The sequence below is a fragment of the Schistocerca piceifrons genome, unplaced genomic scaffold (assembly GCF_021461385.2).
Source record: "Schistocerca piceifrons isolate TAMUIC-IGC-003096 unplaced genomic scaffold, iqSchPice1.1 HiC_scaffold_702, whole genome shotgun sequence".
Taxonomy (NCBI): domain Eukaryota; kingdom Metazoa; phylum Arthropoda; class Insecta; order Orthoptera; family Acrididae; genus Schistocerca; species Schistocerca piceifrons.
In genome coordinates, this window is record NW_025728951.1 from 1 (window position 1) to 26,437 (window position 26,437).

Sequence of the window (26,437 nt, forward strand, 5' to 3'; positions counted from 1 at the left end):
GGCGCTGGTTTAAGGCACCAGACTCTCTGTAGGCGCGGTTTCGAATCCCGTAGCTGCCGGGGGCTTTGCTGTGATCGCGTTAAGCTGCCGCTTTTTCTTCAAGTGTAACCTCCTTGAGCTCACATATGTTTGATACATGGAGCATTGTGGCTCCGCCTGACAGTTACAGCTACGATACTTTAGTGGTTACGGAAAAGCCCAGGTTCGAAACCTGGTCACGGTACGAAAACGTCTCTTGACGCTGTCTCCTTAACTGCGACAGCTACAGACAAGTGGCGTCGCTACCATACGGCGGGCACGGCTTTTTCTTGCTGTGGATGGCCTAAAGAGACGCTTCCAGTGGGAGAGCAGTGGAAATACATGGCACGGCGATTGCCAAGATACTTCCATTTCGAAGTGATCTTTGTAGTACAAAGGAAACGTTTCGCGGCTGCTGCTCCAACGGTAACGTGGCCGAGCGGTCTAAGGCGCTGGTTTTAGGCACCAGTCTCTTCGGAGGCGTGGGTTCGAATCCCACCGTTGCCACTTTTTACGTCTCATTTTTGTGCCGTTGCGGTGTGTTCTCGTGGGGTAGGACGCAGCTCTTGTGACGCGCGTGCTGTGTAGGTAGCGTGGCCGAGCGGTCTAAGGCGCTGGTTTCAGGCACCATTCTCTTCGGAGGCGTGGGTTCCAATCCCACAGCTGCCAAACGTGTAATGTTTCCTGTGTCGAAGGCAGGTGCACTCATTGCCCGCAAAGGAAACAGCACAACAAGGCGTGAGCGTCTGCTTGGTGAATTGTCGTAGAACAGTGCGTGGTGCAACGACAGGATTTGTAGGCACCTTTTGCTCTCATCATTGCTGGCGTCCGTCTCCACGAAATGCGTCCGGGGCACGCCGTTCTATAACGCGAGAGAGTGGATTTTTTACAGTTGTCGTCAGTTAACCGTGGGTGGCTCCTGCGTTCGCTGGAAAGAGCACTGCCGTCGTTATCCGGTGTGGTCTAGTGGCTAGGATACCTGGCTCTCACCCAGAGGCCCGGGTTCGATTCCCGGTACCGGAATCGCGCGTTTTTGTTGCTCCTCTTATGCGACTTGTCTCGACTTTGCTCGACTGACGCTACGCTGACGCGTGCAGAAAGCTACGTTAAGTATGATTCACGGCAACACCTGACGGCGAGAGAGATGAAGCGTCTATCCACTTGTTATCCAGCCACATACCTGTAGTCAAGAGGCTTGGGGGACTGCAAGACATTGCCACGGAGGTGAATGCAGCTAACCACTGTAGTTAGTGTCCTGACAGCGCAGGCACGTTCATTTGCTCGTATACATGTGATGGAGACCGTGTCTCACACTGCTGTGGCGTACACCTTGGCCTAGGCTCTGCTGTGTATCGCCACTTGCATTACAGGCAGCTGCTTTCGCGGGCGCGTCCGTGGCCGTGATCGTCTAGTGGTTAGGACATTGCGTTGTGGCCGCAATAACCCAGGTTCGAATCCTGGTCACGGCAATTTTGAAAGTTTTGCCTTGCTGCCGTTGCAATGACGAGTACTCGAAATGACAGTACTCTCTTGATTTTTTCACTCGTGTTCCGCAGGCCGCAGTTTGCCCTACCACTTCATCCCCAACACGTAATGTCGCCTCCCAGAGCGCAGACGTCCGCTGCTCTCTGTAGTCGAAAAGGGCAGTTGTTTGAAGTGCGATGGATGAGCAGCCAGTCCCAGCAGAACAGGAAGCTGTGGCGTGCACTGTTTGTACAAATGCTAGGAACACTGGCGCACCAAGCAGCGCATGTAGCGTGGCCGAGCGCTTTAAGGCGCTGGTTTAAGGCACCAGACTCTCTGTAGGCGCGGTTTCGAATCCCGTAGCTGCCGGGGGCTTTGCTGTGATCGCGTTAAGCTGCCGCTTTTTCTTCAAGTGTAACCTCCTTGAGCTCACATATGTTTGATACATGGAGCATTGTGGCTCCGCCTGACAGTTACAGCTACGATACTTTAGTGGTTACGGAAAGCCCAGGTTCGAAACCTGGTCACGGTACGAAAACGTCTCTTGACGCTGTCTCCTTAACTGCGACAGCTACAGACAAGTGGCGTCGCTACCATACGGCGGGCACGGCTTTTTCTTGCTGTGGATGGCCTAAAGAGACGCTTCCAGTGGGAGAGCAGTGGAAATACATGGCACGGCGATTGCCAAGATACTTCCATTTCGAAGTGATCTTTGTAGTACAAAGGAAACGTTTCGCGGCTGCTGCTCCAACGGTAACGTGGCCGAGCGGTCTAAGGCGCTGGTTTTAGGCACCAGTCTCTTCGGAGGCGTGGGTTCGAATCCCACCGTTGCCACTTTTTACGTCTCATTTTTGTGCCGTTGCGGTGTGTTCTCGTGGGGTAGGACGCAGCTCTTGTGACGCGCGTGCTGTGTAGGTAGCGTGGCCGAGCGGTCTAAGGCGCTGGTTTCAGGCACCATTCTCTTCGGAGGCGTGGGTTCCAATCCCACAGCTGCCAAACGTGTAATGTTTCCTGTGTCGAAGGCAGGTGCACTCATTGCCCGCAAAGGAAACAGCACAACAAGGCGTGAGCGTCTGCTTGGTGAATTGTCGTAGAACAGTGCGTGGTGCAACGACAGGATTTGTAGGCACCTTTTGCTCTCATCATTGCTGGCGTCCGTCTCCACGAAATGCGTCCGGGGCACGCCGTTCTATAACGCGAGAGAGTGGATTTTTTACAGTTGTCGTCAGTTAACCGTGGGTGGCTCCTGCGTTCGCTGGAAAGAGCACTGCCGTCGTTATCCGGTGTGGTCTAGTGGCTAGGATACCTGGCTCTCACCCAGGAGGCCCGGGTTCGATTCCCGGTACCGGAATCGCGCGTTTTTGTTGCTCCTCTTATGCGACTTGTCTCGACTTTGCTCGACTGACGCTACGCTGACGCGTGCAGAAAGCTACGTTAAGTATGATTCACGGCAACACCTGACGGCGAGAGAGATGAAGCGTCTATCCACTTGTTATCCAGCCACATACCTGTAGTCAAGAGGCTTGGGGGACTGCAAGACATTGCCACGGAGGTGAATGCAGCTAACCACTGTAGTTAGTGTCCTGACAGCGCAGGCACGTTCATTTGCTCGTATACATGTGATGGAGACCGTGTCTCACACTGCTGTGGCGTACACCTTGGCCTAGGCTCTGCTGTGTATCGCCACTTGCATTACAGGCAGCTGCTTTCGCGGGCGCGTCCGTGGCCGTGATCGTCTAGTGGTTAGGACATTGCGTTGTGGCCGCAATAACCCAGGTTCGAATCCTGGTCACGGCAATTTTGAAAGTTTTGCCTTGCTGCCGTTGCAATGACGAGTACTCGAAATGACAGTACTCTCTTGATTTTTTCACTCGTGTTCCGCAGGCCGCAGTTTGCCCTACCACTTCATCCCCAACACGTAATGTCGCCTCCCAGAGCGCAGACGTCCGCTGCTCTCTGTAGTCGAAAAGGGCAGTTGTTTGAAGTGCGATGGATGAGCAGCCAGTCCCAGCAGAACAGGAAGCTGTGGCGTGCACTGTTTGTACAAATGCTAGGAACACTGGCGCACCAAGCAGCGCATGTAGCGTGGCCGAGCGCTTTAAGGCGCTGGTTTAAGGCACCAGACTCTCTGTAGGCGCGGTTTCGAATCCCGTAGCTGCCGGGGGCTTTGCTGTGATCGCGTTAAGCTGCCGCTTTTTCTTCAAGTGTAACCTCCTTGAGCTCACATATGTTTGATACATGGAGCATTGTGGCTCCGCCTGACAGTTACAGCTACGATACTTTAGTGGTTACGGAAAGCCCAGGTTCGAACCTGGTCACGGTACGAAAACGTCTCTTGACGCTGTCTCCTTAACTGCGACAGCTACAGACAAGTGGCGTCGCTACCATACGGCGGGCACGGCTTTTTCTTGCTGTGGATGGCCTAAAGAGACGCTTCCAGTGGGAGAGCAGTGGAAATACATGGCACGGCGATTGCCAAGATACTTCCATTTTCGAAGTGATCTTTGTAGTACAAAGGAAACGTTTTGCGGCTGCTGCTCCAACGGTAACGTGGCCGAGCGGTCTAAGGCGCTGGTTTTAGGCACCAGTCTCTTCGGAGGCGTGGGTTCGAATCCCACCGTTGCCACTTTTTACGTCTCATTTTTGTGCCGTTGCGGTGTGTTCTCGTGGGGTAGGACGCAGCTCTTGTGACGCGCGTGCTGTGTAGGTAGCGTGGCCGAGCGGTCTAAGGCGCTGGTTTCAGGCACCATTCTCTTCGGAGGCGTGGGTTCCAATCCACAGCTGCCAAACGTGTAATGTTTCCTGTGTCGAAGGCAGGTGCACTCATTGCCCGCAAAGGAAACAGCACAACAAGGCGTGAGCGTCTGCTTGGTGAATTGTCGTAGAAACAGTGCGTGGTGCAACGACAGGATTTGTAGGCACCTTTTGCTCTCATCATTGCTGGCGTCCGTCTCCACGAAATGCGTCCGGGGCACGCCGTTCTATAACGCGAGAGAGTGGATTTTTTACAGTTGTCGTCAGTTAACCGTGGGTGGCTCCTGCGTTCGCTGGAAAGAGCACTGCCGTCGTTATCCGGTGTGGTCTAGTGGCTAGGATACCTGGCTCTCACCCAGGAGGCCCGGGTTCGATTCCCGGTACCGGAATCGCGCGTTTTTGTTGCTCCTCTTATGCGACTTGTCTCGACTTTGCTCGACTGACGCTACGCTGACGCGTGCAGAAAGCTACGTTAAGTATGATTCACGGCAACACCTGACGGCGAGAGAGATGAAGCGTCTATCCACTTGTTATCCAGCCACATACCTGTAGTCAAGAGGCTTGGGGGACTGCAAGACATTGCCACGGAGGTGAATGCAGCTAACCACTGTAGTTAGTGTCCTGACAGCGCAGGCACGTTCATTTGCTCGTATACATGTGATGGAGACCGTGTCTCACACTGCTGTGGCGTACACCTTGGCCTAGGCTCTGCTGTGTATCGCCACTTGCATTACAGGCAGCTGCTTTCGCGGGCGCGTCCGTGGCCGTGATCGTCTAGTGGTTAGGACATTGCGTTGTGGCCGCAATAACCCAGGTTCGAATCCTGGTCACGGCAATTTTGAAAGTTTTGCCTTGCTGCCGTTGCAATGACGAGTACTCGAAATGACAGTACTCTGTTGATTTTTTCACTCGTGTTCCGCAGGCCGCAGTTTGCCCTACCACTTCATCCCCAACACGTAATGTCGCCTCCCAGAGCGCAGACGTCCGCTGCTCTCTGTAGTCGAAAAGGGCAGTTGTTTGAAGTGCGATGGATGAGCAGCCAGTCCCAGCAGAACAGGAAGCTGTGGCGTGCACTGTTTGTACAAATGCTAGGAACACTGGCGCACCAAGCAGCGCATGTAGCGTGGCCGAGCGCTTTAAGGCGCTGGTTTAAGGCACCAGACTCTCTGTAGGCGCGGTTTCGAATCCCGTAGCTGCCGGGGGCTTTGCTGTGATCGCGTTAAGCTGCCGCTTTTCTTCAAGTGTAACCTCCTTGAGCTCACATATGTTTGATACATGGAGCATTGTGGCTCCGCCTGACAGTTACAGCTACGATACTTTAGTGGTTACGGAAAGCCCAGGTTCGAAACCTGGTCACGGTACGAAAACGTCTCTTGACGCTGTCTCCTTAACTGCGACAGCTACAGACAAGTGGCGTCGCTACCATACGGCGGGCACGGCTTTTTCTTGCTGTGGATGGCCTAAAGAGACGCTTCCAGTGGGAGAGCAGTGGAAATACATGGCACGGCGATTGCCAAGATACTTCCATTTCGAAGTGATCTTTGTAGTACAAAGGAAACGTTTCGCGGCTGCTGCTCCAACGGTAACGTGGCCGAGCGGTCTAAGGCGCTGGTTTTAGGCACCAGTCTCTTCGGAGGCGTGGGTTCGAATCCCACCGTTGCCACTTTTTACGTCTCATTTTTGTGCCGTTGCGGTGTGTTCTCGTGGGGTAGGACGCAGCTCTTGTGACGCGCGTGCTGTGTAGGTAGCGTGGCCGAGCGGTCTAAGGCGCTGGTTTCAGGCACCATTCTCTTCGGAGGCGTGGGTTCCAATCCCACAGCTGCCAAACGTGTAATGTTTCCTGTGTCGAAGGCAGGTGCACTCATTGCCCGCAAAGGAAACAGCACAACAAGGCGTGAGCGTCTGCTTGGTGAATTGTCGTAGAACAGTGCGTGGTGCAACGACAGGATTTGTAGGCACCTTTTGCTCTCATCATTGCTGGCGTCCGTCTCCACGAAATGCGTCCGGGGCACGCCGTTCTATAACGCGAGAGAGTGGATTTTTTACAGTTGTCGTCAGTTAACCGTGGGTGGCTCCTGCGTTCGCTGGAAAGAGCACTGCCGTCGTTATCCGGTGTGGTCTAGTGGCTAGGATACCTGGCTCTCACCCAGGAGGCCCGGGTTCGATTCCCGGTACCGGAATCGCGCGTTTTTGTTGCTCCTCTTATGCGACTTGTCTCGACTTTGCTCGACTGACGCTACGCTGACGCGTGCAGAAAGCTACGTTAAGTATGATTCACGGCAACACCTGACGGCGAGAGAGATGAAGCGTCTATCCACTTGTTATCCAGCCACATACCTGTAGTCAAGAGGCTTGGGGGACTGCAAGACATTGCCACGGAGGTGAATGCAGCTAACCACTGTAGTTAGTGTCCTGACAGCGCAGGCACGTTCATTTGCTCGTATACATGTGATGGAGACCGTGTCTCACACTGCTGTGGCGTACACCTTGGCCTAGGCTCTGCTGTGTATCGCCACTTGCATTACAGGCAGCTGCTTTCGCGGGCGCGTCCGTGGCCGTGATCGTCTAGTGGTTAGGACATTGCGTTGTGGCCGCAATAACCCAGGTTCGAATCCTGGTCACGGCAATTTTGAAAGTTTTGCCTTGCTGCCGTTGCAATGACGAGTACTCGAAATGACAGTACTCTCTTGATTTTTTCACTCGTGTTCCGCAGGCCGCAGTTTGCCCTACCACTTCATCCCCAACACGTAATGTCGCCTCCCAGAGCGCAGACGTCCGCTGCTCTCTGTAGTCGAAAAGGGCAGTTGTTTGAAGTGCGATGGATGAGCAGCCAGTCCCAGCAGAACAGGAAGCTGTGGCGTGCACTGTTTGTACAAATGCTAGGAACACTGGCGCACCAAGCAGCGCATGTAGCGTGGCCGAGCGCTTTAAGGCGCTGGTTTAAGGCACCAGACTCTCTGTAGGCGCGGTTTCGAATCCCGTAGCTGCCGGGGGCTTTGCTGTGATCGCGTTAAGCTGCCGCTTTTTCTTCAAGTGTAACCTCCTTGAGCTCACATATGTTTGATACATGGAGCATTGTGGCTCCGCCTGACAGTTACAGCTACGATACTTTAGTGGTTACGGAAAGCCCAGGTTCGAACCTGGTCACGGTACGAAAACGTCTCTTGACGCTGTCTCCTTAACTGCGACAGCTACAGACAAGTGGCGTCGCTACCATACGGCGGGCACGGCTTTTTCTTGCTGTGGATGGCCTAAAGAGACGCTTCCAGTGGGAGAGCAGTGGAAATACATGGCACGGCGATTGCCAAGATACTTCCATTTCGAAGTGATCTTTGTAGTACAAAGGAAACGTTTCGCGGCTGCTGCTCCAACGGTAACGTGGCCGAGCGGTCTAAGGCGCTGGTTTTAGGCACCAGTCTCTTCGGAGGCGTGGGTTCGAATCCCACCGTTGCCACTTTTTACGTCTCATTTTTGTGCCGTTGCGGTGTGTTCTCGTGGGGTAGGACGCAGCTCTTGTGACGCGCGTGCTGTGTAGGTAGCGTGGCCGAGCGGTCTAAGGCGCTGGTTTCAGGCACCATTCTCTTCGGAGGCGTGGGTTCCAATCCCACAGCTGCCAAACGTGTAATGTTTCCTGTGTCGAAGGCAGGTGCACTCATTGCCCGCAAAGGAAACAGCACAACAAGGCGTGAGCGTCTGCTTGGTGAATTGTCGTAGAACAGTGCGTGGTGCAACGACAGGATTTGTAGGCACCTTTTGCTCTCATCATTGCTGGCGTCCGTCTCCACGAAATGCGTCCGGGGCACGCCGTTCTATAACGCGAGAGAGTGGATTTTTTACAGTTGTCGTCAGTTAACCGTGGGTGGCTCCTGCGTTCGCTGGAAAGAGCACTGCCGTCGTTATCCGGTGTGGTCTAGTGGCTAGGATACCTGGCTCTCACCCAGGAGGCCCGGGTTCGATTCCGGTACCGGAATCGCGCGTTTTTGTTGCTCCTCTTATGCGACTTGTCTCGACTTGCTCGACTGACGCTACGCTGACGCGTGCAGAAAGCTACGTTAAGTATGATTCACGGCAACACCTGACGGCGAGAGAGATGAAGCGTCTATCCACTTGTTATCCAGCCACATACCTGTAGTCAAGAGGCTTGGGGGACTGCAAGACATTGCCACGGAGGTGAATGCAGCTAACCACTGTAGTTAGTGTCCTGACAGCGCAGGCACGTTCATTTGCTCGTATACATGTGATGGAGACCGTGTCTCACACTGCTGTGGCGTACACCTTGGCCTAGGCTCTGCTGTGTATCGCCACTTGCATTACAGGCAGCTGCTTTCGCGGGCGCGTCCGTGGCCGTGATCGTCTAGTGGTTAGGACATTGCGTTGTGGCCGCAATAACCCAGGTTCGAATCCTGGTCACGGCAATTTTGAAAGTTTTGCCTTGCTGCCGTTGCAATGACGAGTACTCGAAATGACAGTACTCTCTTGATTTTTTCACTCGTGTTCCGCAGGCCGCAGTTTGCCCTACCACTTCATCCCCAACACGTAATGTCGCCTCCCAGAGCGCAGACGTCCGCTGCTCTCTGTAGTCGAAAAGGGCAGTTGTTTGAAGTGCGATGGATGAGCAGCCAGTCCCAGCAGAACAGGAAGCTGTGGCGTGCACTGTTTGTACAAATGCTAGGAACACTGGCGCACCAAGCAGCGCATGTAGCGTGGCCGAGCGCTTTAAGGCGCTGGTTTAAGGCACCAGACTCTCTGTAGGCGCGGTTTCGAATCCCGTAGCTGCCGGGGGCTTTGCTGTGATCGCGTTAAGCTGCCGCTTTTTCTTCAAGTGTAACCTCCTTGAGCTCACATATGTTTGATACATGGAGCATTGTGGCTCCGCCTGACAGTTACAGCTACGATACTTTAGTGGTTACGGAAAGCCCAGGTTCGAAACCTGGTCACGGTACGAAAACGTCTCTTGACGCTGTCTCCTTAACTGCGACAGCTACAGACAAGTGGCGTCGCTACCATACGGCGGGCACGGCTTTTTCTTGCTGTGGATGGCCTAAAGAGACGCTTCCAGTGGGAGAGCAGTGGAAATACATGGCACGGCGATTGCCAAGATACTTCCATTTCGAAGTGATCTTTGTAGTACAAAGGAAACGTTTCGCGGCTGCTGCTCCAACGGTAACGTGGCCGAGCGGTCTAAGGCGCTGGTTTTAGGCACCAGTCTCTTCGGAGGCGTGGGTTCGAATCCCACCGTTGCCACTTTTTACGTCTCATTTTTGTGCCGTTGCGGTGTGTTCTCGTGGGGTAGGACGCAGCTCTTGTGACGCGCGTGCTGTGTAGGTAGCGTGGCCGAGCGGTCTAAGGCGCTGGTTTCAGGCACCATTCTCTTCGGAGGCGTGGGTTCCAATCCCACAGCTGCCAAACGTGTAATGTTTCCTGTGTCGAAGGCAGGTGCACTCATTGCCCGCAAAGGAAACAGCACAACAAGGCGTGAGCGTCTGCTTGGTGAATTGTCGTAGAACAGTGCGTGGTGCAACGACAGGATTTGTAGGCACCTTTTGCTCTCATCATTGCTGGCGTCCGTCTCCACGAAATGCGTCCGGGGCACGCCGTTCTATAACGCGAGAGAGTGGATTTTTTACAGTTGTCGTCAGTTAACCGTGGGTGGCTCCTGCGTTCGCTGGAAAGAGCACTGCCGTCGTTATCCGGTGTGGTCTAGTGGCTAGGATACCTGGCTCTCACCCAGGAGGCCCGGGTTCGATTCCCGGTACCGGAATCGCGCGTTTTTGTTGCTCCTCTTATGCGACTTGTCTCGACTTTGCTCGACTGACGCTACGCTGACGCGTGCAGAAAGCTACGTTAAGTATGATTCACGGCAACACCTGACGGCGAGAGAGATGAAGCGTCTATCCACTTGTTATCCAGCCACATACCTGTAGTCAAGAGGCTTGGGGGACTGCAAGACATTGCCACGGAGGTGAATGCAGCTAACCACTGTAGTTAGTGTCCTGACAGCGCAGGCACGTTCATTTGCTCGTATACATGTGATGGAGACCGTGTCTCACACTGCTGTGGCGTACACCTTGGCCTAGGCTCTGCTGTGTATCGCCACTTGCATTACAGGCAGCTGCTTTCGCGGGCGCGTCCGTGGCCGTGATCGTCTAGTGGTTAGGACATTGCGTTGTGGCCGCAATAACCCAGGTTCGAATCCTGGTCAGGGCAATTTTGAAAGTTTTGCCTTGCTGCCGTTGCAATGACGAGTACTCGAAATGACAGTACTCTCTTGATTTTTTCACTCGTGTTCCGCAGGCCGCAGTTTGCCCTACCACTTCATCCCCAACACGTAATGTCGCCTCCCAGAGCGCAGACGTCCGCTGCTCTCTGTAGTCGAAAAGGGCAGTTGTTTGAAGTGCGATGGATGAGCAGCCAGTCCCAGCAGAACAGGAAGCTGTGGCGTGCACTGTTTGTACAAATGCTAGGAACACTGGCGCACCAAGCAGCGCATGTAGCGTGGCCGAGCGCTTTAAGGCGCTGGTTTAAGGCACCAGACTCTCTGTAGGCGCGGTTTCGAATCCCGTAGCTGCCGGGGGCTTTGCTGTGATCGCGTTAAGCTGCCGCTTTTTCTTCAAGTGTAACCTCCTTGAGCTCACATATGTTTGATACATGGAGCATTGTGGCTCCGCCTGACAGTTACAGCTACGATACTTTAGTGGTTACGGAAAGCCCAGGTTCGAAACCTGGTCACGGTACGAAAACGTCTCTTGACGCTGTCTCCTTAACTGCGACAGCTACAGACAAGTGGCGTCGCTACCATACGGCGGGCACGGCTTTTTCTTGCTGTGGATGGCCTAAAGAGACGCTTCCAGTGGGAGAGCAGTGGAAATACATGGCACGGCGATTGCCAAGATACTTCCATTTCGAAGTGATCTTTGTAGTACAAAGGAAACGTTTCGCGGCTGCTGCTCCAACGGTAACGTGGCCGAGCGGTCTAAGGCGCTGGTTTTAGGCACCAGTCTCTTCGGAGGCGTGGGTTCGAATCCCACCGTTGCCACTTTTTACGTCTCATTTTTGTGCCGTTGCGGTGTGTTCTCGTGGGGTAGGACGCAGCTCTTGTGACGCGCGTGCTGTGTAGGTAGCGTGGCCGAGCGGTCTAAGGCGCTGGTTTCAGGCACCATTCTCTTCGGAGGCGTGGGTTCCAATCCCACAGCTGCCAAACGTGTAATGTTTCCTGTGTCGAAGGCAGGTGCACTCATTGCCCGCAAAGGAAACAGCACAACAAGGCGTGAGCGTCTGCTTGGTGAATTGTCGTAGAACAGTGCGTGGTGCAACGACAGGATTTGTAGGCACCTTTTGCTCTCATCATTGCTGGCGTCCGTCTCCACGAAATGCGTCCGGGGCACGCCGTTCTATAACGCGAGAGAGTGGATTTTTTACAGTTGTCGTCAGTTAACCGTGGGTGGCTCCTGCGTTCGCTGGAAAGAGCACTGCCGTCGTTATCCGGTGTGGTCTAGTGGCTAGGATACCTGGCTCTCACCCAGGAGGCCCGGGTTCGATTCCCGGTACCGGAATCGCGCGTTTTTGTTGCTCCTCTTATGCGACTTGTCTCGACTTTGCTCGACTGACGCTACGCTGACGCGTGCAGAAAGCTACGTTAAGTATGATTCACGGCAACACCTGACGGCGAGAGAGATGAAGCGTCTATCCACTTGTTATCCAGCCACATACCTGTAGTCAAGAGGCTTGGGGGACTGCAAGACATTGCCACGGAGGTGAATGCAGCTAACCACTGTAGTTAGTGTCCTGACAGCGCAGGCACGTTCATTTGCTCGTATACATGTGATGGAGACCGTGTCTCACACTGCTGTGGCGTACACCTTGGCCTAGGCTCTGCTGTGTATCGCCACTTGCATTACAGGCAGCTGCTTTCGCGGGCGCGTCCGTGGCCGTGATCGTCTAGTGGTTAGGACATTGCGTTGTGGCCGCAATAACCCAGGTTCGAATCCTGGTCACGGCAATTTTGAAAGTTTTGCCTTGCTGCCGTTGCAATGACGAGTACTCGAAATGACAGTACTCTCTTGATTTTTTCACTCGTGTTCCGCAGGCCGCAGTTTGCCCTACCACTTCATCCCCAACACGTAATGTCGCCTCCCAGAGCGCAGACGTCCGCTGCTCTCTGTAGTCGAAAAGGGCAGTTGTTTGAAGTGCGATGGATGAGCAGCCAGTCCCAGCAGAACAGGAAGCTGTGGCGTGCACTGTTTGTACAAATGCTAGGAACACTGGCGCACCAAGCAGCGCATGTAGCGTGGCCGAGCGCTTTAAGGCGCTGGTTTAAGGCACCAGACTCTCTGTAGGCGCGGTTTCGAATCCCGTAGCTGCCGGGGGCTTTGCTGTGATCGCGTTAAGCTGCCGCTTTTTCTTCAAGTGTAACCTCCTTGAGCTCACATATGTTTGATACATGGAGCATTGTGGCTCCGCCTGACAGTTACAGCTACGATACTTTAGTGGTTACGGAAAGCCCAGGTTCGAAACCTGGTCACGGTACGAAAACGTCTCTTGACGCTGTCTCCTTAACTGCGACAGCTACAGACAAGTGGCGTCGCTACCATACGGCGGGCACGGCTTTTTCTTGCTGTGGATGGCCTAAAGAGACGCTTCCAGTGGGAGAGCAGTGGAAATACATGGCACGGCGATTGCCAAGATACTTCCATTTCGAAGTGATCTTTGTAGTACAAAGGAAACGTTTCGCGGCTGCTGCTCCAACGGTAACGTGGCCGAGCGGTCTAAGGCGCTGGTTTTAGGCACCAGTCTCTTCGGAGGCGTGGGTTCGAATCCCACCGTTGCCACTTTTTACGTCTCATTTTTGTGCCGTTGCGGTGTGTTCTCGTGGGGTAGGACGCAGCTCTTGTGACGCGCGTGCTGTGTAGGTAGCGTGGCCGAGCGGTCTAAGGCGCTGGTTTCAGGCACCATTCTCTTCGGAGGCGTGGGTTCCAATCCCACAGCTGCCAAACGTGTAATGTTTCCTGTGTCGAAGGCAGGTGCACTCATTGCCCGCAAAGGAAACAGCACAACAAGGCGTGAGCGTCTGCTTGGTGAATTGTCGTAGAACAGTGCGTGGTGCAACGACAGGATTTGTAGGCACCTTTTGCTCTCATCATTGCTGGCGTCCGTCTCCACGAAATGCGTCCGGGGCACGCCGTTCTATAACGCGAGAGAGTGGATTTTTTACAGTTGTCGTCAGTTAACCGTGGGTGGCTCCTGCGTTCGCTGGAAAGAGCACTGCCGTCGTTATCCGGTGTGGTCTAGTGGCTAGGATACCTGGCTCTCACCCAGGAGGCCCGGGTTCGATTCCCGGTACCGGAATCGCGCGTTTTTGTTGCTCCTCTTATGCGACTTGTCTCGACTTTGCTCGACTGACGCTACGCTGACGCGTGCAGAAAGCTACGTTAAGTATGATTCACGGCAACACCTGACGGCGAGAGAGATGAAGCGTCTATCCACTTGTTATCCAGCCACATACCTGTAGTCAAGAGGCTTGGGGGACTGCAAGACATTGCCACGGAGGTGAATGCAGCTAACCACTGTAGTTAGTGTCCTGACAGCGCAGGCACGTTCATTTGCTCGTATACATGTGATGGAGACCGTGTCTCACACTGCTGTGGCGTACACCTTGGCCTAGGCTCTGCTGTGTATCGCCACTTGCATTACAGGCAGCTGCTTTCGCGGGCGCGTCCGTGGCCGTGATCGTCTAGTGGTTAGGACATTGCGTTGTGGCCGCAATAACCCAGGTTCGAATCCTGGTCACGGCAATTTTGAAAGTTTTGCCTTGCTGCCGTTGCAATGACGAGTACTCGAAATGACAGTACTCTCTTGATTTTTTCACTCGTGTTCCGCAGGCCGCAGTTTGCCCTACCACTTCATCCCCAACACGTAATGTCGCCTCCCAGAGCGCAGACGTCCGCTGCTCTCTGTAGTCGAAAAGGGCAGTTGTTTGAAGTGCGATGGATGAGCAGCCAGTCCCAGCAGAACAGGAAGCTGTGGCGTGCACTGTTTGTACAAATGCTAGGAACACTGGCGCACCAAGCAGCGCATGTAGCGTGGCCGAGCGCTTTAAGGCGCTGGTTTAAGGCACCAGACTCTCTGTAGGCGCGGTTTCGAATCCCGTAGCTGCCGGGGGCTTTGCTGTGATCGCGTTAAGCTGCCGCTTTTTCTTCAAGTGTAACCTCCTTGAGCTCACATATGTTTGATACATGGAGCATTGTGGCTCCGCCTGACAGTTACAGCTACGATACTTTAGTGGTTACGGAAAGCCCAGGTTCGAAACCTGGTCACGGTACGAAAACGTCTCTTGACGCTGTCTCCTTAACTGCGACAGCTACAGACAAGTGGCGTCGCTACCATACGGCGGGCACGGCTTTTTCTTGCTGTGGATGGCCTAAAGAGACGCTTCCAGTGGGAGAGCAGTGGAAATACATGGCACGGCGATTGCCAAGATACTTCCATTTCGAAGTGATCTTTGTAGTACAAAGGAAACGTTTCGCGGCTGCTGCTCCAACGGTAACGTGGCCGAGCGGTCTAAGGCGCTGGTTTTAGGCACCAGTCTCTTCGGAGGCGTGGGTTCGAATCCCACCGTTGCCACTTTTTACGTCTCATTTTTGTGCCGTTGCGGTGTGTTCTCGTGGGGTAGGACGCAGCTCTTGTGACGCGCGTGCTGTGTAGGTAGCGTGGCCGAGCGGTCTAAGGCGCTGGTTTCAGGCACCATTCTCTTCGGAGGCGTGGGTTCCAATCCCACAGCTGCCAAACGTGTAATGTTTCCTGTGTCGAAGGCAGGTGCACTCATTGCCCGCAAAGGAAACAGCACAACAAGGCGTGAGCGTCTGCTTGGTGAATTGTCGTAGAACAGTGCGTGGTGCAACGACAGGATTTGTAGGCACCTTTTGCTCTCATCATTGCTGGCGTCCGTCTCCACGAAATGCGTCCGGGGCACGCCGTTCTATAACGCGAGAGAGTGGATTTTTTACAGTTGTCGTCAGTTAACCGTGGGTGGCTCCTGCGTTCGCTGGAAAGAGCACTGCCGTCGTTATCCGGTGTGGTCTAGTGGCTAGGATACCTGGCTCTCACCCAGGAGGCCCGGGTTCGATTCCCGGTACCGGAATCGCGCGTTTTTGTTGCTCCTCTTATGCGACTTGTCTCGACTTTGCTCGACTGACGCTACGCTGACGCGTGCAGAAAGCTACGTTAAGTATGATTCACGGCAACACCTGACGGCGAGAGAGATGAAGCGTCTATCCACTTGTTATCCAGCCACATACCTGTAGTCAAGAGGCTTGGGGGACTGCAAGACATTGCCACGGAGGTGAATGCAGCTAACCACTGTAGTTAGTGTCCTGACAGCGCAGGCACGTTCATTTGCTCGTATACATGTGATGGAGACCGTGTCTCACACTGCTGTGGCGTACACCTTGGCCTAGGCTCTGCTGTGTATCGCCACTTGCATTACAGGCAGCTGCTTTCGCGGGCGCGTCCGTGGCCGTGATCGTCTAGTGGTTAGGACATTGCGTTGTGGCCGCAATAACCCAGGTTCGAATCCTGGTCAGGGCAATTTTGAAAGTTTTGCCTTGCTGCCGTTGCAATGACGAGTACTCGAAATGACAGTACTCTCTTGATTTTTTCACTCGTGTTCCGCAGGCCGCAGTTTGCCCTACCACTTCATCCCCAACACGTAATGTCGCCTCCCAGAGCGCAGACGTCCGCTGCTCTCTGTAGTCGAAAAGGGCAGTTGTTTGAAGTGCGATGGATGAGCAGCCAGTCCCAGCAGAACAGGAAGCTGTGGCGTGCACTGTTTGTACAAATGCTAGGAACACTGGCGCACCAAGCAGCGCATGTAGCGTGGCCGAGCGCTTTAAGGCGCTGGTTTAAGGCACCAGACTCTCTGTAGGCGCGGTTTCGAATCCCGTAGCTGCCGGGGGCTTTGCTGTGATCGCGTTAAGCTGCCGCTTTTTCTTCAAGTGTAACCTCCTTGAGCTCACATATGTTTGATACATGGAGCATTGTGGCTCCGCCTGACAGTTACAGCTACGATACTTTAGTGGTTACGGAAAGCCCAGGTTCGAAACCTGGTCACGGTACGAAAACGTCTCTTGACGCTGTCTCCTTAACTGCGACAGCTACAGACAAGTGGCGTCGCTACCATACGGCGGGCACGGCTTTTTCTTGCTGTGGATGGCCTAAAGAGACGCTTCCAGTGGGAGAGCAGTGGAAATACATGGCACGGCGATTGCCAAGATACTTCCATTTCGAAGTGATCTTTGTAGTACAAAGGAAACGTTTCGCGGCTGCTGCTCCAACGGTAACGTGGCCGAGCGGTCTAAGGCGCTGGTTTTAGGCACCAGTCTCTTCGGAGGCGTGGGTTCGAATCCCACCGTTGCCACTTTTTACGTCTCATTTTTGTGCCGTTGCGGTGTGTTCTCGTGGGGTAGGACGCAGCTCTTGTGACGCGCGTGCTGTGTAGGTAGCGTGGCCGAGCGGTCTAAGGCGCTGGTTTCAGGCACCATTCTCTTCGGAGGCGTGGGTTCCAATCCCACAGCTGCCAAACGTGTAATGTTTCCTGTGTCGAAGGCAGGTGCACTCATTGCCCGCAAAGGAAACAGCACAACAAGGCGTGAGCGTCTGCTTGGTGAATTGTCGTAGAACAGTGCGTGGTGCAACGACAGGATTTGTAGGCACCTTTTGCTCTCATCATTGCTGGCGTCCGTCTCCACGAAATGCGTCCGGGGCACGCCGTTCTATAACGCGAGAGAGTGGATTTTTTACAGTTGTCGTCAGTTAACCGTGGGTGGCTCCTGCGTTCGCTGGAAAGAGCACTGCCGTCGTTATCCGGTGTGGTCTAGTGGCTAGGATACCTGGCTCTCACCCAGGAGGCCCGGGTTCGATTCCCGGTACCGGAATCGCGCGTTTTTGTTGCTCCTCTTATGCGACTTGTCTCGACTTTGCTCGACTGACGCTACGCTGACGCGTGCAGAAAGCTACGTTAAGTATGATTCACGGCAACACCTGACGGCGAGAGAGATGAAGCGTCTATCCACTTGTTATCCAGCCACATACCTGTAGTCAAGAGGCTTGGGGGACTGCAAGACATTGCCACGGAGGTGAATGCAGCTAACCACTGTAGTTAGTGTCCTGACAGCGCAGGCACGTTCATTTGCTCGTATACATGTGATGGAGACCGTGTCTCACACTGCTGTGGCGTACACCTTGGCCTAGGCTCTGCTGTGTATCGCCACTTGCATTACAGGCAGCTGCTTTCGCGGGCGCGTCCGTGGCCGTGATCGTCTAGTGGTTAGGACATTGCGTTGTGGCCGCAATAACCCAGGTTCGAATCCTGGTCACGGCAATTTTGAAAGTTTTGCCTTGCTGCCGTTGCAATGACGAGTACTCGAAATGACAGTACTCTCTTGATTTTTTCACTCGTGTTCCGCAGGCCGCAGTTTGCCCTACCACTTCATCCCCAACACGTAATGTCGCCTCCCAGAGCGCAGACGTCCGCTGCTCTCTGTAGTCGAAAAGGGCAGTTGTTTGAAGTGCGATGGATGAGCAGCCAGTCCCAGCAGAACAGGAAGCTGTGGCGTGCACTGTTTGTACAAATGCTAGGAACACTGGCGCACCAAGCAGCGCATGTAGCGTGGCCGAGCGCTTTAAGGCGCTGGTTTAAGGCACCAGACTCTCTGTAGGCGCGGTTTCGAATCCCGTAGCTGCCGGGGGCTTTGCTGTGATCGCGTTAAGCTGCCGCTTTTTCTTCAAGTGTAACCTCCTTGAGCTCACATATGTTTGATACATGGAGCATTGTGGCTCCGCCTGACAGTTACAGCTACGATACTTTAGTGGTTACGGAAAGCCCAGGTTCGAAACCTGGTCACGGTACGAAAACGTCTCTTGACGCTGTCTCCTTAACTGCGACAGCTACAGACAAGTGGCGTCGCTACCATACGGCGGGCACGGCTTTTTCTTGCTGTGGATGGCCTAAAGAGACGCTTCCAGTGGGAGAGCAGTGGAAATACATGGCACGGCGATTGCCAAGATACTTCCATTTCGAAGTGATCTTTGTAGTACAAAGGAAACGTTTCGCGGCTGCTGCTCCAACGGTAACGTGGCCGAGCGGTCTAAGGCGCTGGTTTTAGGCACCAGTCTCTTCGGAGGCGTGGGTTCGAATCCCACCGTTGCCACTTTTTACGTCTCATTTTTGTGCCGTTGCGGTGTGTTCTCGTGGGGTAGGACGCAGCTCTTGTGACGCGCGTGCTGTGTAGGTAGCGTGGCCGAGCGGTCTAAGGCGCTGGTTTCAGGCACCATTCTCTTCGGAGGCGTGGGTTCCAATCCCACAGCTGCCAAACGTGTAATGTTTCCTGTGTCGAAGGCAGGTGCACTCATTGCCCGCAAAGGAAACAGCACAACAAGGCGTGAGCGTCTGCTTGGTGAATTGTCGTAGAACAGTGCGTGGTGCAACGACAGGATTTGTAGGCACCTTTTGCTCTCATCATTGCTGGCGTCCGTCTCCACGAAATGCGTCCGGGGCACGCCGTTCTATAACGCGAGAGAGTGGATTTTTTACAGTTGTCGTCAGTTAACCGTGGGTGGCTCCTGCGTTCGCTGGAAAGAGCACTGCCGTCGTTATCCGGTGTGGTCTAGTGGCTAGGATACCTGGCTCTCACCCAGGAGGCCCGGGTTCGATTCCCGGTACCGGAATCGCGCGTTTTTGTTGCTCCTCTTATGCGACTTGTCTCGACTTTGCTCGACTGACGCTACGCTGACGCGTGCAGAAAGCTACGTTAAGTATGATTCACGGCAACACCTGACGGCGAGAGAGATGAAGCGTCTATCCACTTGTTATCCAGCCACATACCTGTAGTCAAGAGGCTTGGGGGACTGCAAGACATTGCCACGGAGGTGAATGCAGCTAACCACTGTAGTTAGTGTCCTGACAGCGCAGGCACGTTCATTTGCTCGTATACATGTGATGGAGACCGTGTCTCACACTGCTGTGGCGTACACCTTGGCCTAGGCTCTGCTGTGTATCGCCACTTGCATTACAGGCAGCTGCTTTCGCGGGCGCGTCCGTGGCCGTGATCGTCTAGTGGTTAGGACATTGCGTTGTGGCCGCAATAACCCAGGTTCGAATCCTGGTCACGGCAATTTTGAAAGTTTTGCCTTGCTGCCGTTGCAATGACGAGTACTCGAAATGACAGTACTCTCTTGATTTTTTCACTCGTGTTCCGCAGGCCGCAGTTTGCCCTACCACTTCATCCCCAACACGTAATGTCGCCTCCCAGAGCGCAGACGTCCGCTGCTCTCTGTAGTCGAAAAGGGCAGTTGTTTGAAGTGCGATGGATGAGCAGCCAGTCCCAGCAGAACAGGAAGCTGTGGCGTGCACTGTTTGTACAAATGCTAGGAACACTGGCGCACCAAGCAGCGCATGTAGCGTGGCCGAGCGCTTTAAGGCGCTGGTTTAAGGCACCAGACTCTCTGTAGGCGCGGTTTCGAATCCCGTAGCTGCCGGGGGCTTTGCTGTGATCGCGTTAAGCTGCCGCTTTTTCTTCAAGTGTAACCTCCTTGAGCTCACATATGTTTGATACATGGAGCATTGTGGCTCCGCCTGACAGTTACAGCTACGATACTTTAGTGGTTACGGAAAGCCCAGGTTCGAAACCTGGTCACGGTACGAAAACGTCTCTTGACGCTGTCTCCTTAACTGCGACAGCTACAGACAAGTGGCGTCGCTACCATACGGCGGGCACGGCTTTTTCTTGCTGTGGATGGCCTAAAGAGACGCTTCCAGTGGGAGAGCAGTGGAAATACATGGCACGGCGATTGCCAAGATACTTCCATTTCGAAGTGATCTTTGTAGTACAAAGGAAACGTTTCGCGGCTGCTGCTCCAACGGTAACGTGGCCGAGCGGTCTAAGGCGCTGGTTTTAGGCACCAGTCTCTTCGGAGGCGTGGGTTCGAATCCCACCGTTGCCACTTTTTACGTCTCATTTTTGTGCCGTTGCGGTGTGTTCTCGTGGGGTAGGACGCAGCTCTTGTGACGCGCGTGCTGTGTAGGTAGCGTGGCCGAGCGGTCTAAGGCGCTGGTTTCAGGCACCATTCTCTTCGGAGGCGTGGGTTCCAATCCCACAGCTGCCAAACGTGTAATGTTTCCTGTGTCGAAGGCAGGTGCACTCATTGCCCGCAAAGGAAACAGCACAACAAGGCGTGAGCGTCTGCTTGGTGAATTGTCGTAGAACAGTGCGTGGTGCAACGACAGGATTTGTAGGCACCTTTTGCTCTCATCATTGCTGGCGTCCGTCTCCACGAAATGCGTCCGGGGCACGCCGTTCTATAACGCGAGAGAGTGGATTTTTTACAGTTGTCGTCAGTTAACCGTGGGTGGCTCCTGCGTTCGCTGGAAAGAGCACTGCCGTCGTTATCCGGTGTGGTCTAGTGGCTAGGATACCTGGCTCTCACCCAGGAGGCCCGGGTTCGATTCCCGGTACCGGAATCGCGCGTTTTTGTTGCTCCTCTTATGCGACTTGTCTCGACTTTGCTCGACTGACGCTACGCTGACGCGTGCAGAAAGCTACGTTAAGTATGATTCACGGCAACACCTGACGGCGAGAGAGATGAAGCGTCTATCCACTTGTTATCCAGCCACATACCTGTAGTCAAGAGGCTTGGGGGACTGCAAGACATTGCCACGGAGGTGAATGCAGCTAACCACTGTAGTTAGTGTCCTGACAGCGCAGGCACGTTCATTTGCTCGTATACATGTGATGGAGACCGTGTCTCACACTGCTGTGGCGTACACCTTGGCCTAGGCTCTGCTGTGTATCGCCACTTGCATTACAGGCAGCTGCTTTCGCGGGCGCGTCCGTGGCCGTGATCGTCTAGTGGTTAGGACATTGCGTTGTGGCCGCAATAACCCAGGTTCGAATCCTGGTCAGGGCAATTTTGAAAGTTTTGCCTTGCTGCCGTTGCAATGACGAGTACTCGAAATGACAGTACTCTCTTGATTTTTTCACTCGCGTTCCGCAGGCCGCAGTTTGCCCTACCACTTCATCCCCAACACGTAATGTCGCCTCCCAGAGCGCAGACGTCCGCTGCTCTCTGTAGTCGAAAAGGGCAGTTGTTTGAAGTGCGATGGATGAGCAGCCAGTCCCAGCAGAACAGGAAGCTGTGGCGTGCACTGTTTGTACAAATGCTAGGAACACTGGCGCACCAAGCAGCGCATGTAGCGTGGCCGAGCGCTTTAAGGCGCTGGTTTAAGGCACCAGACTCTCTGTAGGCGCGGTTTCGAATCCCGTAGCTGCCGGGGGCTTTGCTGTGATCGCGTTAAGCTGCCGCTTTTTCTTCAAGTGTAACCTCCTTGAGCTCACATATGTTTGATACATGGAGCATTGTGGCTCCGCCTGACAGTTACAGCTACGATACTTTAGTGGTTACGGAAAGCCCAGGTTCGAAACCTGGTCACGGTACGAAAACGTCTCTTGACGCTGTCTCCTTAACTGCGACAGCTACAGACAAGTGGCGTCGCTACCATACGGCGGGCACGGCTTTTTCTTGCTGTGGATGGCCTAAAGAGACGCTTCCAGTGGGAGAGCAGTGGAAATACATGGCACGGCGATTGCCAAGATACTTCCATTTCGAAGTGATCTTTGTAGTACAAAGGAAACGTTTTGCGGCTGCTGCTCCAACGGTAACGTGGCCGAGCGGTCTAAGGCGCTGGTTTTAGGCACCAGTCTCTTCGGAGGCGTGGGTTCGAATCCCACCGTTGCCACTTTTTACGTCTCATTTTTGTGCCGTTGCGGTGTGTTCTCGTGGGGTAGGACGCAGCTCTTGTGACGCGCGTGCTGTGTAGGTAGCGTGGCCGAGCGGTCTAAGGCGCTGGTTTCAGGCACCATTCTCTTCGGAGGCGTGGGTTCCAATCCCACAGCTGCCAAACGTGTAATGTTTCCTGTGTCGAAGGCAGGTGCACTCATTGCCCGCAAAGGAAACAGCACAACAAGGCGTGAGCGTCTGCTTGGTGAATTGTCGTAGAACAGTGCGTGGTGCAACGACAGGATTTGTAGGCACCTTTTGCTCTCATCATTGCTGGCGTCCGTCTCCACGAAATGCGTCCGGGGCACGCCGTTCTATAACGCGAGAGAGTGGATTTTTTACAGTTGTCGTCAGTTAACCGTGGGTGGCTCCTGCGTTCGCTGGAAAGAGCACTGCCGTCGTTATCCGGTGTGGTCTAGTGGCTAGGATACCTGGCTCTCACCCAGGAGGCCCGGGTTCGATTCCCGGTACCGGAATCGCGCGTTTTTGTTGCTCCTCTTATGCGACTTGTCTCGACTTTGCTCGACTGACGCTACGCTGACGCGTGCAGAAAGCTACGTTAAGTATGATTCACGGCAACACCTGACGGCGAGAGAGATGAAGCGTCTATCCACTTGTTATCCAGCCACATACCTGTAGTCAAGAGGCTTGGGGGACTGCAAGACATTGCCACGGAGGTGAATGCAGCTAACCACTGTAGTTAGTGTCCTGACAGCGCAGGCACGTTCATTTGCTCGTATACATGTGATGGAGACCGTGTCTCACACTGCTGTGGCGTACACCTTGGCCTAGGCTCTGCTGTGTATCGCCACTTGCATTACAGGCAGCTGCTTTCGCGGGCGCGTCCGTGGCCGTGATCGTCTAGTGGTTAGGACATTGCGTTGTGGCCGCAATAACCCAGGTTCGAATCCTGGTCACGGCAATTTTGAAAGTTTTGCCTTGCTGCCGTTGCAATGACGAGTACTCGAAATGACAGTACTCTCTTGATTTTTTCACTCGTGTTCCGCAGGCCGCAGTTTGCCCTACCACTTCATCCCCAACACGTAATGTCGCCTCCCAGAGCGCAGACGTCCGCTGCTCTCTGTAGTCGAAAAGGGCAGTTGTTTGAAGTGCGATGGATGAGCAGCCAGTCCCAGCAGAACAGGAAGCTGTGGCGTGCACTGTTTGTACAAATGCTAGGAACACTGGCGCACCAAGCAGCGCATGTAGCGTGGCCGAGCGCTTTAAGGCGCTGGTTTAAGGCACCAGACTCTCTGTAGGCGCGGTTTCGAATCCCGTAGCTGCCGGGGGCTTTGCTGTGATCGCGTTAAGCTGCCGCTTTTTCTTCAAGTGTAACCTCCTTGAGCTCACATATGTTTGATACATGGAGCATTGTGGCTCCGCCTGACAGTTACAGCTACGATACTTTAGTGGTTACGGAAAGCCCAGGTTCGAAACCTGGTCACGGTACGAAAACGTCTCTTGACGCTGTCTCCTTAACTGCGACAGCTACAGACAAGTGGCGTCGCTACCATACGGCGGGCACGGCTTTTTCTTGCTGTGGATGGCCTAAAGAGACGCTTCCAGTGGGAGAGCAGTGGAAATACATGGCACGGCGATTGCCAAGATACTTCCATTTCGAAGTGATCTTTGTAGTACAAAGGAAACGTTTCGCGGCTGCTGCTCCAACGGTAACGTGGCCGAGCGGTCTAAGGCGCTGGTTTTAGGCACCAGTCTCTTCGGAGGCGTGGGTTCGAATCCCACCGTTGCCACTTTTTACGTCTCATTTTTGTGCCGTTGCGGTGTGTTCTCGTGGGGTAGGACGCAGCTCTTGTGACGCGCGTGCTGTGTAGGTAGCGTGGCCGAGCGATCTAAGGCGCTGGTTTCAGGCACCATTCTCTTCGGAGGCGTGGGTTCCAATCCCACAGCTGCCAAACGTGTAATGTTTCCTGTGTCGAAGGCAGGTGCACTCATTGCCCGCAAAGGAAACAGCACAACAAGGCGTGAGCGTCTGCTTGGTGAATTGTCGTAGAACAGTGCGTGGTGCAACGACAGGATTTGTAGGCACCTTTTGCTCTCATCATTGCTGGCGTCCGTCTCCACGAAATGCGTCCGGGGCACGCCGTTCTATAACGCGAGAGAGTGGATTTTTTACAGTTGTCGTCAGTTAACCGTGGGTGGCTCCTGCGTTCGCTGGAAAGAGCACTGCCGTCGTTATCCGGTGTGGTCTAGTGGCTAGGATACCTGGCTCTCACCCAGGAGGTCCGGGTTCGATTCCCGGTACCGGAATCGCGCGTTTTTGTTGCTCCTCTTATGCGACTTGTCTCGACTTTGCTCGACTGACGCTACGCTGACGCGTGCAGAAAGCTACGTTAAGTATGATTCACGGCAACACCTGACGGCGAGAGAGATGAAGCGTCTATCCACTTGTTATCCAGCCACATACCTGTAGTCAAGAGGCTTGGGGGACTGCAAGACATTGCCACGGAGGTGAATGCAGCTAACCACTGTAGTTAGTGTCCTGACAGCGCAGGCACGTTCATTTGCTCGTATACATGTGATGGAGACCGTGTCTCACACTGCTGTGGCGTACACCTTGGCCTAGGCTCTGCTGTGTATCGCCACTTGCATTACAGGCAGCTGCTTTCGCGGGCGCGTCCGTGGCCGTGATCGTCTAGTGGTTAGGACATTGCGTTGTGGCCGCAATAACCCAGGTTCGAATCCTGGTCAGGGCAATTTTGAAAGTTTTGCCTTGCTGCCGTTGCAATGACGAGTACTCGAAATGACAGTACTCTCTTGATTTTTTCACTCGTGTTCCGCAGGCCGCAGTTTGCCCTACCACTTCATCCCCAACACGTAATGTCGCCTCCCAGAGCGCAGACGTCCGCTGCTCTCTGTAGTCGAAAAGGGCAGTTGTTTGAAGTGCGATGGATGAGCAGCCAGTCCCAGCAGAACAGGAAGCTGTGGCGTGCACTGTTTGTACAAATGCTAGGAACACTGGCGCACCAAGCAGCGCATGTAGCGTGGCCGAGCGCTTTAAGGCGCTGGTTTAAGGCACCAGACTCTCTGTAGGCGCGGTTTCGAATCCCGTAGCTGCCGGGGGCTTTGCTGTGATCGCGTTAAGCTGCCGCTTTTTCTTCAAGTGTAACCTCCTTGAGCTCACATATGTTTGATACATGGAGCATTGTGGCTCCGCCTGACAGTTACAGCTACGATACTTTAGTGGTTACGGAAAGCCCAGGTTCGAAACCTGGTCACGGTACGAAAACGTCTCTTGACGCTGTCTCCTTAACTGCGACAGCTACAGACAAGTGGCGTCGCTACCATACGGCGGGCACGGCTTTTTCTTGCTGTGGATGGCCTAAAGAGACGCTTCCAGTGGGAGAGCAGTGGAAATACATGGCACGGCGATTGCCAAGATACTTCCATTTCGAAGTGATCTTTGTAGTACAAAGGAAACGTTTTGCGGCTGCTGCTCCAACGGTAACGTGGCCGAGCGGTCTAAGGCGCTGGTTTTAGGCACCAGTCTCTTCGGAGGCGTGGGTTCGAATCCCACCGTTGCCACTTTTTACGTCTCATTTTTGTGCCGTTGCGGTGTGTTCTCGTGGGGTAGGACGCAGCTCTTGTGACGCGCGTGCTGTGTAGGTAGCGTGGCCGAGCGGTCTAAGGCGCTGGTTTCAGGCACCATTCTCTTCGGAGGCGTGGGTTCCAATCCCACAGCTGCCAAACGTGTAATGTTTCCTGTGTCGAAGGCAGGTGCACTCATTGCCCGCAAAGGAAACAGCACAACAAGGCGTGAGCGTCTGCTTGGTGAATTGTCGTAGAACAGTGCGTGGTGCAACGACAGGATTTGTAGGCACCTTTTGCTCTCATCATTGCTGGCGTCCGTCTCCACGAAATGCGTCCGGGGCACGCCGTTCTATAACGCGAGAGAGTGGATTTTTTACAGTTGTCGTCAGTTAACCGTGGGTGGCTCCTGCGTTCGCTGGAAAGAGCACTGCCGTCGTTATCCGGTGTGGTCTAGTGGCTAGGATACCTGGCTCTCACCCAGGAGGCCCGGGTTCGATTCCCGGTACCGGAATCGCGCGTTTTTGTTGCTCCTCTTATGCGACTTGTCTCGACTTTGCTCGACTGACGCTACGCTGACGCGTGCAGAAAGCTACGTTAAGTATGATTCACGGCAACACCTGACGGCGAGAGAGATGAAGCGTCTATCCACTTGTTATCCAGCCACATACCTGTAGTCAAGAGGCTTGGGGGACTGCAAGACATTGCCACGGAGGTGAATGCAGCTAACCACTGTAGTTAGTGTCCTGACAGCGCAGGCACGTTCATTTGCTCGTATACATGTGATGGAGACCGTGTCTCACACTGCTGTGGCGTACACCTTGGC

General features: G+C 54.1%; 44 non-coding genes across 44 annotated transcripts; all 44 read left to right on the forward strand.

Annotated features, from left to right (window-relative positions):
* Positions 1 to 443: 443 nt before the first annotated feature.
* Positions 444 to 525, forward strand: Trnal-uag. The gene has a single exon. It is a non-coding gene; the product is annotated as a tRNA-Leu (tRNA).
* Positions 526 to 970: 445 nt separating this feature from the next.
* On the forward strand, positions 971 to 1,041 carry Trnae-cuc. Its single transcript has one exon. It is a non-coding gene; the product is annotated as a tRNA-Glu (tRNA).
* A 374-nt stretch (positions 1,042 to 1,415) lies between these two features.
* On the forward strand, positions 1,416 to 1,487 carry Trnah-gug. Its single transcript has one exon. It is a non-coding gene; the product is annotated as a tRNA-His (tRNA).
* A 747-nt stretch (positions 1,488 to 2,234) lies between these two features.
* Trnal-uag lies at positions 2,235 to 2,316 on the forward strand. Its single transcript has one exon. It is a non-coding gene; the product is annotated as a tRNA-Leu (tRNA).
* A 445-nt stretch (positions 2,317 to 2,761) lies between these two features.
* Trnae-cuc lies at positions 2,762 to 2,833 on the forward strand. The gene has a single exon. It is a non-coding gene; the product is annotated as a tRNA-Glu (tRNA).
* Positions 2,834 to 3,207: 374 nt separating this feature from the next.
* Trnah-gug lies at positions 3,208 to 3,279 on the forward strand. Its single transcript has one exon. It is a non-coding gene; the product is annotated as a tRNA-His (tRNA).
* Positions 3,280 to 4,026: 747 nt separating this feature from the next.
* Trnal-uag lies at positions 4,027 to 4,108 on the forward strand. Its single transcript has one exon. It is a non-coding gene; the product is annotated as a tRNA-Leu (tRNA).
* A 445-nt stretch (positions 4,109 to 4,553) lies between these two features.
* On the forward strand, positions 4,554 to 4,625 carry Trnae-cuc. The gene has a single exon. It is a non-coding gene; the product is annotated as a tRNA-Glu (tRNA).
* Positions 4,626 to 4,999: 374 nt separating this feature from the next.
* On the forward strand, positions 5,000 to 5,071 carry Trnah-gug. Its single transcript has one exon. It is a non-coding gene; the product is annotated as a tRNA-His (tRNA).
* Positions 5,072 to 5,817: 746 nt separating this feature from the next.
* On the forward strand, positions 5,818 to 5,899 carry Trnal-uag. Its single transcript has one exon. It is a non-coding gene; the product is annotated as a tRNA-Leu (tRNA).
* Positions 5,900 to 6,344: 445 nt separating this feature from the next.
* Trnae-cuc lies at positions 6,345 to 6,416 on the forward strand. Its single transcript has one exon. It is a non-coding gene; the product is annotated as a tRNA-Glu (tRNA).
* A 374-nt stretch (positions 6,417 to 6,790) lies between these two features.
* Trnah-gug lies at positions 6,791 to 6,862 on the forward strand. The gene has a single exon. It is a non-coding gene; the product is annotated as a tRNA-His (tRNA).
* Positions 6,863 to 7,608: 746 nt separating this feature from the next.
* Trnal-uag lies at positions 7,609 to 7,690 on the forward strand. The gene has a single exon. It is a non-coding gene; the product is annotated as a tRNA-Leu (tRNA).
* Positions 7,691 to 8,135: 445 nt separating this feature from the next.
* On the forward strand, positions 8,136 to 8,206 carry Trnae-cuc. The gene has a single exon. It is a non-coding gene; the product is annotated as a tRNA-Glu (tRNA).
* Positions 8,207 to 8,579: 373 nt separating this feature from the next.
* On the forward strand, positions 8,580 to 8,651 carry Trnah-gug. Its single transcript has one exon. It is a non-coding gene; the product is annotated as a tRNA-His (tRNA).
* Positions 8,652 to 9,398: 747 nt separating this feature from the next.
* Positions 9,399 to 9,480, forward strand: Trnal-uag. Its single transcript has one exon. It is a non-coding gene; the product is annotated as a tRNA-Leu (tRNA).
* Positions 9,481 to 9,925: 445 nt separating this feature from the next.
* Positions 9,926 to 9,997, forward strand: Trnae-cuc. The gene has a single exon. It is a non-coding gene; the product is annotated as a tRNA-Glu (tRNA).
* A 374-nt stretch (positions 9,998 to 10,371) lies between these two features.
* Trnah-gug lies at positions 10,372 to 10,443 on the forward strand. The gene has a single exon. It is a non-coding gene; the product is annotated as a tRNA-His (tRNA).
* A 747-nt stretch (positions 10,444 to 11,190) lies between these two features.
* Trnal-uag lies at positions 11,191 to 11,272 on the forward strand. Its single transcript has one exon. It is a non-coding gene; the product is annotated as a tRNA-Leu (tRNA).
* Positions 11,273 to 11,717: 445 nt separating this feature from the next.
* Positions 11,718 to 11,789, forward strand: Trnae-cuc. Its single transcript has one exon. It is a non-coding gene; the product is annotated as a tRNA-Glu (tRNA).
* A 374-nt stretch (positions 11,790 to 12,163) lies between these two features.
* On the forward strand, positions 12,164 to 12,235 carry Trnah-gug. Its single transcript has one exon. It is a non-coding gene; the product is annotated as a tRNA-His (tRNA).
* Positions 12,236 to 12,982: 747 nt separating this feature from the next.
* On the forward strand, positions 12,983 to 13,064 carry Trnal-uag. The gene has a single exon. It is a non-coding gene; the product is annotated as a tRNA-Leu (tRNA).
* Positions 13,065 to 13,509: 445 nt separating this feature from the next.
* Trnae-cuc lies at positions 13,510 to 13,581 on the forward strand. Its single transcript has one exon. It is a non-coding gene; the product is annotated as a tRNA-Glu (tRNA).
* Positions 13,582 to 13,955: 374 nt separating this feature from the next.
* Positions 13,956 to 14,027, forward strand: Trnah-gug. Its single transcript has one exon. It is a non-coding gene; the product is annotated as a tRNA-His (tRNA).
* Positions 14,028 to 14,774: 747 nt separating this feature from the next.
* On the forward strand, positions 14,775 to 14,856 carry Trnal-uag. Its single transcript has one exon. It is a non-coding gene; the product is annotated as a tRNA-Leu (tRNA).
* A 445-nt stretch (positions 14,857 to 15,301) lies between these two features.
* Trnae-cuc lies at positions 15,302 to 15,373 on the forward strand. The gene has a single exon. It is a non-coding gene; the product is annotated as a tRNA-Glu (tRNA).
* Positions 15,374 to 15,747: 374 nt separating this feature from the next.
* Trnah-gug lies at positions 15,748 to 15,819 on the forward strand. The gene has a single exon. It is a non-coding gene; the product is annotated as a tRNA-His (tRNA).
* A 747-nt stretch (positions 15,820 to 16,566) lies between these two features.
* Trnal-uag lies at positions 16,567 to 16,648 on the forward strand. The gene has a single exon. It is a non-coding gene; the product is annotated as a tRNA-Leu (tRNA).
* Positions 16,649 to 17,093: 445 nt separating this feature from the next.
* On the forward strand, positions 17,094 to 17,165 carry Trnae-cuc. Its single transcript has one exon. It is a non-coding gene; the product is annotated as a tRNA-Glu (tRNA).
* Positions 17,166 to 17,539: 374 nt separating this feature from the next.
* On the forward strand, positions 17,540 to 17,611 carry Trnah-gug. Its single transcript has one exon. It is a non-coding gene; the product is annotated as a tRNA-His (tRNA).
* A 747-nt stretch (positions 17,612 to 18,358) lies between these two features.
* Positions 18,359 to 18,440, forward strand: Trnal-uag. The gene has a single exon. It is a non-coding gene; the product is annotated as a tRNA-Leu (tRNA).
* Positions 18,441 to 18,885: 445 nt separating this feature from the next.
* Positions 18,886 to 18,957, forward strand: Trnae-cuc. Its single transcript has one exon. It is a non-coding gene; the product is annotated as a tRNA-Glu (tRNA).
* A 374-nt stretch (positions 18,958 to 19,331) lies between these two features.
* Positions 19,332 to 19,403, forward strand: Trnah-gug. Its single transcript has one exon. It is a non-coding gene; the product is annotated as a tRNA-His (tRNA).
* Positions 19,404 to 20,150: 747 nt separating this feature from the next.
* On the forward strand, positions 20,151 to 20,232 carry Trnal-uag. The gene has a single exon. It is a non-coding gene; the product is annotated as a tRNA-Leu (tRNA).
* Positions 20,233 to 20,677: 445 nt separating this feature from the next.
* Trnae-cuc lies at positions 20,678 to 20,749 on the forward strand. The gene has a single exon. It is a non-coding gene; the product is annotated as a tRNA-Glu (tRNA).
* Positions 20,750 to 21,123: 374 nt separating this feature from the next.
* On the forward strand, positions 21,124 to 21,195 carry Trnah-gug. Its single transcript has one exon. It is a non-coding gene; the product is annotated as a tRNA-His (tRNA).
* Positions 21,196 to 21,942: 747 nt separating this feature from the next.
* Positions 21,943 to 22,024, forward strand: Trnal-uag. Its single transcript has one exon. It is a non-coding gene; the product is annotated as a tRNA-Leu (tRNA).
* Positions 22,025 to 22,469: 445 nt separating this feature from the next.
* Trnae-cuc lies at positions 22,470 to 22,541 on the forward strand. Its single transcript has one exon. It is a non-coding gene; the product is annotated as a tRNA-Glu (tRNA).
* A 374-nt stretch (positions 22,542 to 22,915) lies between these two features.
* Positions 22,916 to 22,987, forward strand: Trnah-gug. The gene has a single exon. It is a non-coding gene; the product is annotated as a tRNA-His (tRNA).
* A 747-nt stretch (positions 22,988 to 23,734) lies between these two features.
* On the forward strand, positions 23,735 to 23,816 carry Trnal-uag. Its single transcript has one exon. It is a non-coding gene; the product is annotated as a tRNA-Leu (tRNA).
* A 445-nt stretch (positions 23,817 to 24,261) lies between these two features.
* Positions 24,262 to 24,333, forward strand: Trnae-cuc. The gene has a single exon. It is a non-coding gene; the product is annotated as a tRNA-Glu (tRNA).
* A 374-nt stretch (positions 24,334 to 24,707) lies between these two features.
* Positions 24,708 to 24,779, forward strand: Trnah-gug. Its single transcript has one exon. It is a non-coding gene; the product is annotated as a tRNA-His (tRNA).
* Positions 24,780 to 25,526: 747 nt separating this feature from the next.
* Trnal-uag lies at positions 25,527 to 25,608 on the forward strand. The gene has a single exon. It is a non-coding gene; the product is annotated as a tRNA-Leu (tRNA).
* Positions 25,609 to 26,053: 445 nt separating this feature from the next.
* On the forward strand, positions 26,054 to 26,125 carry Trnae-cuc. The gene has a single exon. It is a non-coding gene; the product is annotated as a tRNA-Glu (tRNA).
* The last annotated feature ends 312 nt before the right edge of the window (positions 26,126 to 26,437 follow it).